Source organism: Hydra vulgaris, chromosome 01 (genome assembly GCF_038396675.1).
Source record: "Hydra vulgaris chromosome 01, alternate assembly HydraT2T_AEP".
NCBI lineage: Eukaryota > Metazoa > Cnidaria > Hydrozoa > Anthoathecata > Hydridae > Hydra > Hydra vulgaris.
In genome coordinates, this window is record NC_088920.1 from 60,631,232 (window position 1) to 60,646,264 (window position 15,033).

Genomic DNA, 15,033 nt, shown 5'->3' on the forward strand with positions numbered 1-15,033 from the left:
CCGGGCTATGACGGATTTCCAGCTGAATTTTACAAAACTTTTTGACACGTTTTAAAAAAAGATTTTGAAGAACTTGCTTACGAAATTCTTTTCGTAGAAAAAAACACGAGCCGCTCTATGAAAAAATCAATAATTTCACTTATTCCCAAACAAGGAGATCTTACTAAATGCAAAAATTGGAGGCCTATATCTTTAATCGGCGCTGATTACAAAATAATCACAAAAGCGCTGGCCCTAAGACTTGCAAAAGTAATGGGGAAAATTATAGAACCAAATCAAACTTGCGGAATTCCAGGTAGAAACATTTTCTCAAATTTAAACCTAATACGTGATCTTATAGATTACGCCGAATTTAAAAAACTACCTAGTTTCATTTTGACAATAGATCAAGAAAAGGCATTTGACAAAGTCGATCGCGCGTTTCTGCTGCAGATTCTTCGAAAATTCAATCTCGGAGAAAATTTCGTATCATTCATTAACACCTAGTATTCAGATGTTTCGGCAACTGTTCTGAATTGCGGCTTCCTGTCTACCTCCTTTCTTACGGAAAGGGGAGTCAGACAGGGAGACCCACTCTCTCTTTTGCTGTACGTTTTTGTTGCTGAAGCTTTGGCTTTGGTGATCAGAGCGGATAGCAGAATAGAGGGTTTTCCTCTGCCGGGAACACGGAAACTTCTAAAACTACAGCAGTACGCAGACGATTCAAACTTTTTTGCTAAGGACGTAAAATGTGTCCGCTATTTCTTTGAAAACCTAAAACTATTCGAAAAAGCAAGCGGTTCAGTGATCTACGCCTCAAAAACCAAGGGTCTCGCTCTTGGGGGTTTTGATCCCGAAATTTACACACAATTGGACGACATAGAGTGGAACAATGACACCGGTTTCAAAATTTTAGGTGTCACATTTTACACCAGACTGAGCGATACTACCAATTTCAACTGGCAAGTAGCTCTTAAAAAAACAGAGAAAAAGCTCAAGTTTCTGGGACTGCGTACTTTGTCACTTAGGGGAAAGACTAATCTGATAAATACGCTAGCAATGTCAAAAGTGTGGTTTCTAGCAAACGTTTTGCCCACTCCCGAGTGGGTAATAGAGCGTTTGCATCGAGCCATTTTCGAAAATCTGTGGCAAAAGACCAATTTCAACCCGGTCAAACGAGAGACGCTTTTCTTACCCGTCAAAAGCGGGGGTCTCGGAATTTTATCACCGAAGGAGCAAAGTCTTGCGATCCGCCTCAAAACGCTCTTTCAAATAAAAGAACGCGAAGAGGACAAAACTCACGATTCTTACTACTTTTCAAAGTATTGGGTGGCAAGTTCACTTGTTAAATATACTAAGCAAAACGAAAGCTGGAATTTTTTAAGGCAAAACACTTTTCCAAAACACTGGGACAACAAAATGTCTCAGTACTACAAAACTACAATTGATATGTTAGATAAATACGGGTCCTTCTTTAACGGCCCCCTAAAATCAACAAAAAAATTTTACTTAGAAGTGGCAAAAAACAAAAAGACAGTCGTGCCAGCAGAACTTTTCTGGAACAGTTCAACGAAAACAACAATGCCGTGGACCCAAATTTGGAAAAGAAATTTTACCTCCCACGCATACGGACCGACTCAAAACATCCTCTTTCGATTTCTCCATAACAGCTTACCCTCTGCTGCCTTGCTTGCCAAAAGCACAAGACAACAGATCGTTAAAAACAACAAATGTAAAACTTGCGGTAAAATTGAGGACAACCTGCACATCTTTGCCTACTGTCCTCCTTCTGTTACAATATGGGAATACTTTAAACATGTATATAACTCCTTGACATCCCAAAACAACTTTTCTCCAATAAATTGCATCTTCTCGATTGAGACTGCGAATTTATCGGAGAAAAACCCTACCTCGCAGCTGCTGTTGACAGTCACTCAAACCATTATGAGTGAACTATGGAACAGCAGATGCCACCATATGTATAAAAATTCAAACATTGACCCAACGGCAGTGATCAGGATAATTACCAGAAACATCAGGAATATTATTACTTTAAAATATAATTATCATGTCCGTAGAAACACCACGGACATTTTTTGTCAACTTTTTTGTATTAAAAACGTTTTTTGTGAAATAGAGAACGGGAACCTGAAACTAAACATATGAGCCAAACTAACACACTGGCTCGTAAATAGAACTAAATGTTTAGTTGAGTGTTCCCGTGTCCATTAAACATATAATTTTTTTTACAACAAAATTATTGTTATTTATGATTAAACAATCACTGCCAGCCCTTAGTTTTTTTTTCAGATATATTTTATTATTTGCATTTTTTTTCTGTAGATTTCGTAATGTGATGATTTGTGTAAAAGTCCTGTAATTTTTTTAGTATTAATCAATAAAATCTTTTTTAACTAAATATACTTAAATAATCTTTACAAACTTCATTATCAACATTCTTCCATATTCTCGATTTCTTTCCGCACATAGGCTCAAAAAAACAAAAAACACAAAAAAATATAAAAATAAAAATGCGAAAAAATAAAAAACTTAAAAACACAAAAAAATAAAAATACAAAAAAAAAACCAAACAAAAATTAAAAAATGTATATATATATATAAACACGACTTTGTTTTTAAAATATTAGCATAGTAACTAATGAACTTTTTAAAATAGATCAAATCAAATTAAATGAAAAAAAGCCTGTTTTTTTTCTTTTGCCTTCTTATAATATAAAAGAGAAATATAAAAGTGTATCATAAAAATATTTATAAACGGGAAAATATATAATATTAAACGATTTGTAAACTCATTGTAAATATGCGTATTTATTATGCAGATATAGTAAAGACAATTGTAAATATTTATTATTTTGTAATCAAAATAAAAAAAATTAAAAAAAATGTTAGTAAAAAAAAAAAAAAAAAGTATCTGTATCGAAATAAATCAAGTGGAAGGTAGTGAGTATTTGTCGGAAGTCGTTTATACAATGGCGTCTTATGCGAAAGTTTCCGCTTCAGTTCATCCCGTCAGCGAACGAATTATCGAATTTAGAACTTATATGGATCCAAGACAATCTGGTGTTTATCGTTATGTTAATGATCGTGCCAAGGAAATTAATGACAAAATTCTAGAGAAGGTTGGACGAAACAAAATCGAAAGCCTTACTTATCATCGTGATGGCAGATGGATTGCCGTTTTTAAGTCTGTAAAAGATGCCGAGGCAATGTCGCGTAACGAGATTACAGTTTCGGAATGTAAAATGCCAGTCTTCTTTAGAAAACGCGATGAATATGGTTTCTTAATAACTATTAAATGTGACCCAGTTATAGAAGACGAACAGCTTGTCGAAAAACTCCAACCGTACATCGAAAAGGTTTTATCGATTAAGCACTCAACATACGATTTTGATAACTCTATTAAAGATGTTTGTCGCCTGTTTAGAGTACAGCGCAAAGTTCTAGCGAGGGACATTCCGCACCATGTTGAAATAAATGGTGCTAGAATTTTGTTGAACTTTGCGGGAAAAGAGTTTTTATGTCGAATATGTCAAAATTTTCACGTACCAAAAGAGAATTGTTCGGCTGTTAACCCAGCTAAAATACGACCCACAATCAGTAATGTAATACAGAAGTGTGATCAAAAGCAAGTTGATGACGTCAAAGCGATTAAAACTGCAACTTTCCAATTCACACCACCAACTCCTCTCTGCTCTACCAATACATTCTCAAGAGGAGAAGTAAATAATTTTGTTTATATAAAAAAGAAAGAAAATGTTTTTGATAGTTTAGGGAAAGAAGACCTCGAGTTACCAAGCGAAATAAAAAACAAAATCCTTGTAACACAAAAAGAATACAAATCGGCTTTTGACGCTGCAAGACAGCAGGAACAGTCAAAACATCCTGTTGAAGATTTAGTAATTGAAGAAAATCCTTTCATTGATGTCGTGTCTAAAAACACCAAAAATAAAGAAAAAAAGATTTTAAAGAAGAAAGAAGAAGGAGAAGTTTCAACAGAGAGCGATATCGAATACGAGTCGGAAGTCGATATAACGATGGCAAGTAACGTTAGTGAACGTAAACGACTACACCCGCAAACACCGGTGAAAGAGAGACAGTATAATAAAGAAAAACGGAGCTTAAAACCGAAATGGATTACTTAAAAAAAGACTGTTTTGTGAGTGTTTCTTTATTTCGGTATGAGTTTTTATTTTATTTTTTTTTTACTAATTATATATTAAGGTTTTGCTCAATAGCTTTCACCTGATCTAAATATGAAAGGTTCCTCTTAAAAATATTTTAAACTAAGTAAGGAAAATCTTAATAAAAAATTTAAAAACTAATAAATAAAAACAAAAACAAAAAAGAAAAATGGAAGTTTTAAAATTTTACACCTCAAACATTAATGGATTAAATAACGGAATTAAGATAAAAACAATCGTTAATAATTTCAAACACAACCCATGTGACGTTTTTCTTTTGCAGGAAACTCATTTGAATAATAAAAATATTAATTTGTTAAAGAATGTATGGGAAGGTGATGTTTTTTACTCACCGTCCGATACATCATTTACACGCGGCACAGCCATTTTGTTTAAATATAACCACGATAAACCGATTTTAGTAGGAAATGACTCGAAAGGCAATTATAATTATGTAGCTATAAAAATTAATGGTATAAATTATTTAATCATTAATGTTTACGCACCATCCGGGGTTGGAATATCTCAAAAATTAAGAACAAATTTGTTTAACGATTTAATTAATGAGTTTAGCAATAAAGACTTAAATGATTTTAATATTGTAATGGGTGGTGATTTCAACATCACTTTGTCTGAAAAAGATAGATACCCAGTCATGTTCAAAAGTGAATGTCCCTCGTGTAAAACTTTAAAAACCCTTTTAAACCTATTAGAAATTGAAGATACATGGCGTGTCTTCAACCCCAATAAACAAGAGTATACCTATGCTGCCACTAACGGTGTGTCCCGTTCTCGGCTGGATCGCTTATATATGAGTAAAAAATGTAGACAAAATATAAAAACATTTTTTGAGCCCACCATATTTACTGACCATTATAATGCTCAAGTAGCTTTTTTAAGTAAAAGAGTCTTTTCGCTAAAGTCAGAAATATGGATATTAAATAACAAACATTTAGAAAATATCCATTTTAATGCTCATATAGAAGCGTTTTGGAACGAATGGGGACAGCAAAGGTGTGCGTATGAAAATGTCAAGGAATGGTGGGAGGCCGGTAAAGAGAATATAAAAATTATTTCAAAAAAATTTAGCAAAAAACTTAAACAAAAACAAAACAAAAAAAAATATAAATTGATCAAATTATTAAAAAACGCATTAAAAAAAATGCATATAAATCACAAGATGAAAAAACTCTACGATGATATAAAAAATAAACTTGAAAATATAGAAATAGAAAAAGCCAAAGGCGCGGCAATAAGAGCGAAAATTCAGTGGAGGTTAGAAGGAGAAAAATGTTCGAAATTTTTTTTTGGATTAGAAAAACAAAAACTTGCCAAGCAATATGTCTCTGAAATAAATGGCAGAGATGGGCTGGTTAAAACTGACTCAAAAGAAATTTTATTGGAGTTTGAAAATTTTCACAGAAACTTATATAAATTCAAAGAAAACGACAAACATTCTCAAGAGTTTTTGTTTTTAAATGCTAAAGTTAAAAAAGTTACAAAACAAGAAAACAAAATGTTAAAACAAGAGATTTCCGAAAGAGAGGTAAAACAAGCTCTAAGCCAAATGAAAAATAATAAGTCACCAGGGTCAGACGGTTTAACCATTGAATTTTATAAACATTTTTTCATTTTGTTTAAAAAAGATTTGATTGCAACTTTAAATAATGTTTTGGTTACAGGCGAAATGACAAAATCGCAAAAAGAAGCGTTAATTACGTGTATTTTTAAAAAAGGAAATAAAAACGATATTGCGAATTGGAGACCCATTTCGTTGACAAATGTTGATTATAAAATATTAACAAAAGTTTTGGCCAACAGGCTTAGAGATGTTTTGCCTAACATAATACATAGCAATCAAACCGCGTGCATCAAAAATAGAACAATATACTATAACCTAAGTTATACTAGAGACATTATTAGCATAGCTCAAAAAAGCAAGTTAGACGCTTGCATCCTTTCAATAGATCAGGTGAAAGCTTTTGATAGGGTTGATAGAGTTTTTTTGTTTGAAAGTTTAAAACATTTTGGATTTGGAAAAGTTTTTACATCTTTTATAAAAACAATTTATAATAATATAAATGCTAAAGTTAAAATAAATGGTATGTTATCGCAAAAAATAGATACTTTGAGAGGAGTAAGGCATTGTTGTCCTTTGTCAATGATACTATACATCATTCAGGCAGAAGTATTTTCATCCTATATTAGACAAAACAAAAATATAAAAGGTATAAGTGTCGAAGGTAGCGAAACAAAAATACAGCAATACGCCGACGACACAAATTTCTATCTAATCGGAGATGATTCCATTAGAGAGGTAGGAAAAGCCTTAAAATTAAACCAAAAAGCTACTGGTGCTAAAATAAACATTGCCAAATGCCAAGGCATATGGCTAGGCAAAAACATTTTTAAAGATAAAAGCGAACATTTAAATTTCAATTGGGAAGAAAACGTCTTTAAAAGTTTAGGCGTCTTTTTCTCAAATAACGCAAACTTCCAGTACGAAACATACTGGAAGGAGCGTTTTTACACAATGGAAAACTCTCTTCAAAAATGGCAAAAGTACAACTTGTCGCTTAAGGGCAGAAAAACAATAATAAATTCATTGATTATCCCACAAGCTCTGCATTTGGCTTTTATAGCGCCCTTACCTGGCAAAGCCATTTTAAATAAAATTGAAACAAAAATTAGTAATTTTTATTGGGGAGGCAAAATTTGTAGATTAAGCAAGACAAAAACACAACAAAAGATAAATGAGGGTGGCGCAGGAGTTAACTGCTTAATAATTAAACTTAAAGCAATTCAACTGCAATGGGTCAGCAAACTTTTTAACGAAATCTTATGCAGCCCTTGGAAAGATCCAATGTTTTGCATTTTTAATAATTATAGAAATGCAAACCAAGGTAAACACATTTTCGAAACAATCCCTACTAAAATCAAATTATTACCCCCGTTTTATTCTCAACTCTTAGTTAATTGGCATAAACTAAAACAAAAGCATATTGTACCTGTAACCGATATAGAACAAATTTTAAATCAGCCTCTCTTTTTCAATTTAATGATAAAAACATCTTCAAATAAGTATTTAACTCCAAGCGAAATCCATATTAAAAATGATATAATCCTTGTAGCTGACATTACCAAAACATTTCAACCGGGTTTTTTAAATTACAAAAGTATTGGCTTGAGCGAGAAAGAATTAGAATTTATTACAAAAGCATTGCCAAGAAGATGGAATAAAAAAATATTATCAGAATGTCAAAACTATGATTTTAAAAAGTCTCCATTGTATGTAGCTAAAAGAAAACCAAAATACGAATAAAAAAAACTAACTGTTTTAACTTTATACAAATTATAAAATAAAATAACGAAAAAGTTAAATTATAAATTTTATGAATGGAAAAATACTTTTGAAAGCATGAAAGATATAAAAGAAAAAGATTGGAAACGTTTTTTTATAAAACTTCAGAAAAGAAATACAAACAATAAGGCGAGTGAAATTCTATTTAAAACTGCACATTTCATATTGCCAACTAATGAAAAAATGCTTGACCTTAAAGTAAGAAAAGACAAACTTTGTCCACAATGCAAACTAAAAGATGAAAATACTGCACACATGATGTATCAATGTGAAAAAGTACAGCCTTTAATATTTTTTGTACTAGATATTTTAGATCAGCTCTACCCTAGCGAATATCCTCATATTAACAGTTTTAAGTTTATATTTTTTGGATACGAAAAAAATCAAGCCCAGAGATGTTTTGGGGCTTTGTTGTTGGAGTTTTTTATATGTGAAGTTTATTTTAACAGAATGAAAAGTCAATATGAAAACAAAGTTTTTACGAAAAAATATTTGTTAGAAAAGTTCGAAAAAAAAGTTAAAAGAATGTTTTTAAATGAATTTTTAATGCTGAAACAACAAAATAAACAAGAAAAACACATAAATGAAATAACAAACATTTTTATAAATGGAAGACTAATTTTGATTTCAGATATTCGTGACTATTTCGATTAATTCTTATTTTTTCTTTTTTTCTTCGGAAATTAAATTTTTTATTTTTTTGGTGTTAGTTATTTTTATTATATTTACGGGTCCGAAGAACATCTTTGTAATCGTTTTTTTTCGTTTTTTTCGTTTTTTTTTTTTTTTTTTTTTTTTTTTTAAAACCTTGTAAATTATTTATGAGGACGTCAGTATGGCAATTAGCTGGATGACGGAATAAATTACAATATAAAAAAAACTTTTTAGTTTTCTTGCTTGTGGGTTTTTCCGATTTTAAGGTGCGATTTTTAAGATGGCGGCTGGTGAGCCGGTTGGCGTGGAAAAGCTTTTCGAAGTTCCATCACAACCTTCTAATTCAAGTAACGAGATGGCGATTACGGTCAAAGAGACAGAAAACCTGATAAAAAAACCGAAAGCGGTGTCGAACGGAGATTTAATAGAAGACGTGTCAATTGAATACAGCGATGATGATTTGTTAAGTGACGAAGATCAATACCACAACATTCCAAAACCAAAAAGTTACGCTTCCGTGTTAAACATTGTTAAAAAAACTGATCGTCGACCACTTCTAAGAACTCTTGTTTCTAGAGTCCAAACCAATCTTTCTATTTTGGACGTAATAGTTGAAATTGAAAATGCGAACTTGGCAGAACATCTTGAGGGAATTCAACTTATCAACTGAAATTCAATTATTGAAATAGTCATGAAAACTGAAGGTGCACGAAACTTTCTTTTAGAGAAAGGACTGAGTATAAATGGTTTTCATCATGTCTTTAAGAAATCAAATCCCAACAGACAACCCAGTAGACGGACTCATGTTTCCATTTTTGGACTGCCGTTAGAGGCAAAAAACTCTCAGGTAGGTAAATGTTTGGAACAGTTAGGATATGGTAAACACGTTTTGACTAAACCCGTTATGCGAAAAACGCCGAACGAGGGTAGAGAATATTACAGTGGAATACTAGTAGCTGTCATGGAGGATTTGGTTTCATCGATTCCTGTTTTTATCGATTTATTGGGATATCGAGTTAGAACTAAACACAACGGACAAGTTTTGTTAAGTGAAAAATTTCGAAATAATACAAAAATTAACATAGTTTCATCAAATGATGTAAGTAATAATGTTGTAACTAGTGAAGTTAGTAATAATGAAGTAGTAGCGATGTTGATTGTAAACGAACAGCCAAAAGTAGTTTTAGATATTTCATCATTGACTGTAGATGGTGGAATGGCTTCCCCAGTTGAAGAGGTAAGTAAAGAAAATGTAAACATTGTTGTGGACCAAGCTGCTCTGTCGGAAGAAGATTTTAAGGAGGTGGGAAAGTCGAGAAAGAAACGAAAGAAGCGAAGCGAGGAAAGAAGACCAACGATCGGCGATAGTTGCGAAATCAAAAGGAGAAACGATGACGAAAAGAATGAGGTCGTAGAAAAAGCGGACGTATAAAACTGGTATGAGGATATGGTTGATTCGGGAGATATTGAAATAGAGAAGGGAAAGATTACGTAAGAATTTTTATTTATTTTGGTTTTACTTTATTTAATTAATATTTTGGTTTCACGATATTTTATTTTCTAATATTTTATTGAAAAACGTTGTTTGCGTATAATTGTGTTTGGAGCTTACGCAAGAACTTCCGCATTTTTTTTAATTAGTATAAACTGCCTTTAATTTTGGTTTCCTTAAGTTCAAATGTGTCATTTGTTTTTAATGTTTTAAAAATGTTTGTTTCAATAACTTAATTAGTTTCTTTTTTTTTTTTTTTTCGCTTAATTAATTTTAATGGCTATGAAAATTCTTTCTAATAACGTCAATGGCCTTAATAATGTGGCCAAGAGAAAAAATATTTTTAATTTTTAAAAAAAACTTTCTTGCGACATTTATTGCATTCAAGAGACCCATAGCACCGATTCTTCGACTGTAGAATGGGCCAAAGAATGGCGAAACATAACTGACGGCTGTTCCATTTGGAACAGCGTTTCAAGCCGAGAATGCGGTGTGGCCATTCTTTTTAAAAAAGACACTGAATTAGTAGAAATTACTAAAGACAAAAGCGGAAGAATTCTTTCCGTAACAGCAAAAATAGAAAATTTGAATGTCAGAGTAATTACTGTTTACGCTCCAAATTTGTTAGAAAAGTTCGAAAAAAAAGTTAAAAGAATGTTTTTAAAAGAATTTTTAATGCTGAAACAACAAAATAAACAAGAAAAACACATAAATGAAATAACAAACATTTTTATAAATGGAAGATTAAATTTGATTTCAGATATTCGTGACTATTTTGATTAATTCTTATTTTTTCTTTTTTTCTTCGGAAATTAAATTTTTTATTTTTTTGGTGTTAGTTATTTTTATTATACTTACGGGTCCGAAGGACATCTTTGTAATCGTTTTTTTTTTCGTTTTTTTCGTTTTTTTTAAAAAACCTTGTAAATTATTTATGAGGACGTCAGTATGGCAATTAGCTGGATGACGGAATAAACTACAATATAAAAAAATAAAAAAAAAACTTTTTAGACCCTGTGTTTATCTTATTGCTGTCATTAGGTTAACCTAATTTCAGCATGATTTCCAGTCATTGCACAATCTAACATCATATGCAATCCTGTCCGCTTTCTCTATGCTATCTTTCTACCGCGATTTCTTCTATCTTTTGCTCTAACATATCTTCGTTCTTCCAAAACTCACTTTACTCTTGGCCGTAGAGCGGTAATGACGCTCCCCTACTAGGGGCTGAACACGTCTCTGCGTGCCATGGTATGGTGGTCTCCGTATGGCAATTAGCTGGAGGAGAATAAACCACAATACCAACTTTTTAGTTTTCTTCCTTGTGGTTTTTTTACGATTAAGGTGCGATATTCAAGATGGCGGCAGGTGAGCCTGGTGGTGGCGATGTCTTGTCGAGTACTTCGCGAAAAAGCTCTGTTGTTAACAATGATGTCGTTTTAAATGTTAAAGATGCTTATAATCTGTTAAAAAAAATGAATTTTGTAGCTAATGGTGAATATATTGATGTCATACCGATTGAATATAGCGATGATGATCTGTCGAGTGAGGAAGAACAATATCATAGTATACCTCAACCAAAAAGTTATGCTTTGGCAACAAAATCATTTAAAAATGTCGATCGACGACCACTTACAAGAACTCGGGTTGCCAAGGTTCAAACTCGAATCACAATTGTTGATGTGATTGTCGAAATAGAAAATGCTAATTTAGCGAAAGAGTTGGAAGGAGTCCAACTCATAAATAGGAACTCTGTTATTGAAATTGTAATGAAGTCCGACGGAGCGAAAAACTACCTTCTCGAAAAAGGATTAAACATAAATGGATTTCACCATATTTTCAAAAAAGCAAATCCGAACCGACAACCGAGTAGGCGCACACACGTTTTTGTTTTTGGTTTGCCCTTAGAGGCCAAAAACACTCAAATTGGCAAATGTTTTGAACAATTAGGATACGGAAGACACGTCCTAACAAAACCAGTTATGAGGAGAACGCCAAACGAAGGCGTTGAATATTATAGCGGCATACTGGTTGCCATTATGGAGGATTTGGTTTCTCCGATTCCTGTCTACATGGATTTGCTTGGCTATAGAGTCAAAACAAAACACAATGGGCAAATTCAAACTCAAGAAAGAAACGTCAAGGTATTGAATGAAAAGGTTAATCCACCTAAAGATGTTGATATTGTTAATAACGAAAGTGTTTCAGTTGAAATGGTGAGTATAACAGAAAATTCTACTGCTGTTGAAGAAATCTCTACGCAGAATAGTGATGGAATGGTTTCCCCAAATGACGAAAATGTAAATAATGTTATTGATCAAGTCGTTGTATCGGGAGAAGATTTTAAAGAAGTTGGTAAATCACGAAAGAAAAGAAAGAAGCGAGGTGAAGATGTAAAATAACGTAGAGGAAATAATACCACTTAAAAAAATACTTGAAACTTCTACCGAAGAAATAAAAACCGAATTGCAGGAAGACAAAACCAGTAAATACAATCAAAAAGAAAGTCATAAAAATGAAAAAGACGAGACGAAATGTAACAAACGAAAACAGTACCATTTCGATACTCCTGAAAAAAAAAAAGCAGAAGAGAAAATCAGTATCAACTTTAGGAGGAACGACGACGAGCTCGAGGTGGAAGAAATGGTGATTTCTGGAGGCAGGTGAGTCATTTTTTTCTAATTTCTTATTAAGTTTTTTATTTTAATTTTTTTTAAACGAGTATTTTTAAATTAATCGAAAGTTCACGTTTTAAAAATGCAAAATTTCAAAGTTGACGCCTCTGTGAACTCGAAAAAGTTTAAAATTTAATTAAATAGAATTTCTTTTGTTTCAAAGCGCCTGCGTTTTAAAAATTCTTTTGTTCTATTAAGATGACAGTAAAAATTCTTACAAACAACGTAAATGGCCTTAATAACTCGGCCAAACGAAAAAATACTATGAATTTTTTTCAAAATCTAAATTATGACATTTATTGCGTCCAAGAAACTCACCGCACCGATGAAACGGCTATTGAATGGGCTAAAGAATGGAAAAACAAAAAAAATGGAACATCAATATGGAATAGCGATAACAGTCACCAATGTGGTGTTGCTATTCTTTTTAAAAAAGATATTATAATTGAAAATATTACCCAAGATAAACAGGGAAGAATTCTTGCTGTCACTATAACATTAAAAAAAATAAACTAAGAATAATAAACATTTACGCGCCAAACACTTACAGTCATAAAGAGCGTTTTTTTAAGAAATTAAATAAACATGCAAATGTGTGTGATTTTCTTATTTTATGTGGAGACTTTAATATGGTTAAAAACCCAAGTATAGACCGGCAAGGTGGAGATATGTTAAACTTAAACCACCTTGCTGGGTCAAAAAACTTAAGTCAATTTAAACAACTACACAAAGTGGATGACGTCTTCAGGACGCAATTCACGCATAAACAAGTCTTTACGTATGAAAAAGAGGATAAAACAATCCGAAGTCGGCTAGACCGCATTTACGCCTCTAATTCAAATCTAAATGATTGCAAGAGCACGTTCGTGAAAAATCTTTTAAGTGATCACGACGCCGCACACTGCGAAATGAGTTTTGTACATACAAACAAAAGAGGGCCAGGATACTGGCACCTTAACACCAATATTTTAGGTGACGAAATTTTTAAAAATAAATTAAAAACAGATTTCGAAAAGCAAAAACACAAAAAGTTTAAATACAAGCAAGGCCAGAGCTGTGTGGAGATGCATGAGAATTATATATGAAAAGCTAATGCCTAAAACACCTTTCAACTCGGTGCAAGCTCTCTTTTTAATAAACATAGAGGAGCTGCCGAGAAAAGATCACAGCGCAAAAATAATAAATACTTTAACTCATATTATAACAACAGAATTATGGAGATGTAGAAACTCCAAACTAAAAGAAAATAAAACTATACCTGCAACAAGAGTTGTAGAAAATATATTAAAAGAAATAAAATATATCCGGACAATACAATATAATAAATATTCCAGAGAAAACAACATAGGAAAATTTCATGAAATGTTTTCAATAAATAACGCCATAAGCGAAGTTAATAATCGAGACTTAACATTCACCATATAAAAAATGGTGAATTTTAGGTCTCGATTACCAAGTTAACAGCAAAAAATTTAGGTCTTCAACCATTATTAACTACGAAAAACGGCATGACCCTAGCCATTTGGTGATGGCGAAGGTTGTGTGTTTATTTATGAGGTCGTGGGTTAATCGCAACGATATTTTATTATTTAAACCACGAGTCTGAGCATGTCCAGGGTAACCACTTGGTGCGAAGGACATGCGTATGTTTTTTGTTTATAATTACCTATTAGTCACATATATATATATATCTTATATTTATATATATGCAAATGTTTAGCTTGATATATTGATATAATTGTAGTCGCGCGAGCGCATTATAATAATTTATATATATTTTTTAATGGGGGAGATATGTAGAAATCTTCCACATAAACTTTGTTATTTGTTTTTCTTTTAATTTGATGCAATTTAACCAACATTGGTTTAAAGACCCTCTTTTTAACTAGAATGGATGAAATATGAAGTAAAAACTTATAAATAAAAAATTCATGCTAACGCAATATGTATATATATATATATTTTTTCTTGTTTAGTAATAACTTTACGGCATTGTATTTATAAAGATGCCAAACCTTAACAAAATGTATATATTTAACGAAAAAACCCACCCAAACATTGTAGATTTGTCCCCAATTGTAAAATCAGTTTCTTTGAAATATATATATTGTTATCTTAAAAAAAAAAAAAAACAAGGTAGGCATCAAAAAATTTTGACGCAAAATCTCGATTTTTCGGGGTTTCGGGAGTGGGTAAACTAAAGCAAAAAAAGTAACTTTTCCCTGCACTTCGCTCGTCTTATTGACGTGCCAGTGCAAACAACTCTTCTTTTGCAGATTCATGTTTTCATAGAACGATTTTTGAGTTTTTAACTGAGTTTTAAAGATAATTTTTACGGATTAATTTTTCAAATGTACACTTTTTTTTAATGTTGCAATTTGTATGCAAATGATACCTGTATATTTGATATTTGACAAACAGTGTAATTAAAGGCTTTATCTAATAAAAATACATTTACTTGCTTGTTGTTGATTTCTTTTAAAACGAAGTTTAACTGCTGCTGCTGCTGCTGGTACAAACGAAGCAATGAGAACTTGTCATATTCTCGCATAAGCACAACACTAAATAAGAAAGTTTTTCTTTTTTCAAGTCAACAAGAACCTGTTACAGTTACAGTTTACAGTTCCTACATATAAAATATAATGTACACTTGAATGACAATCTACTTAA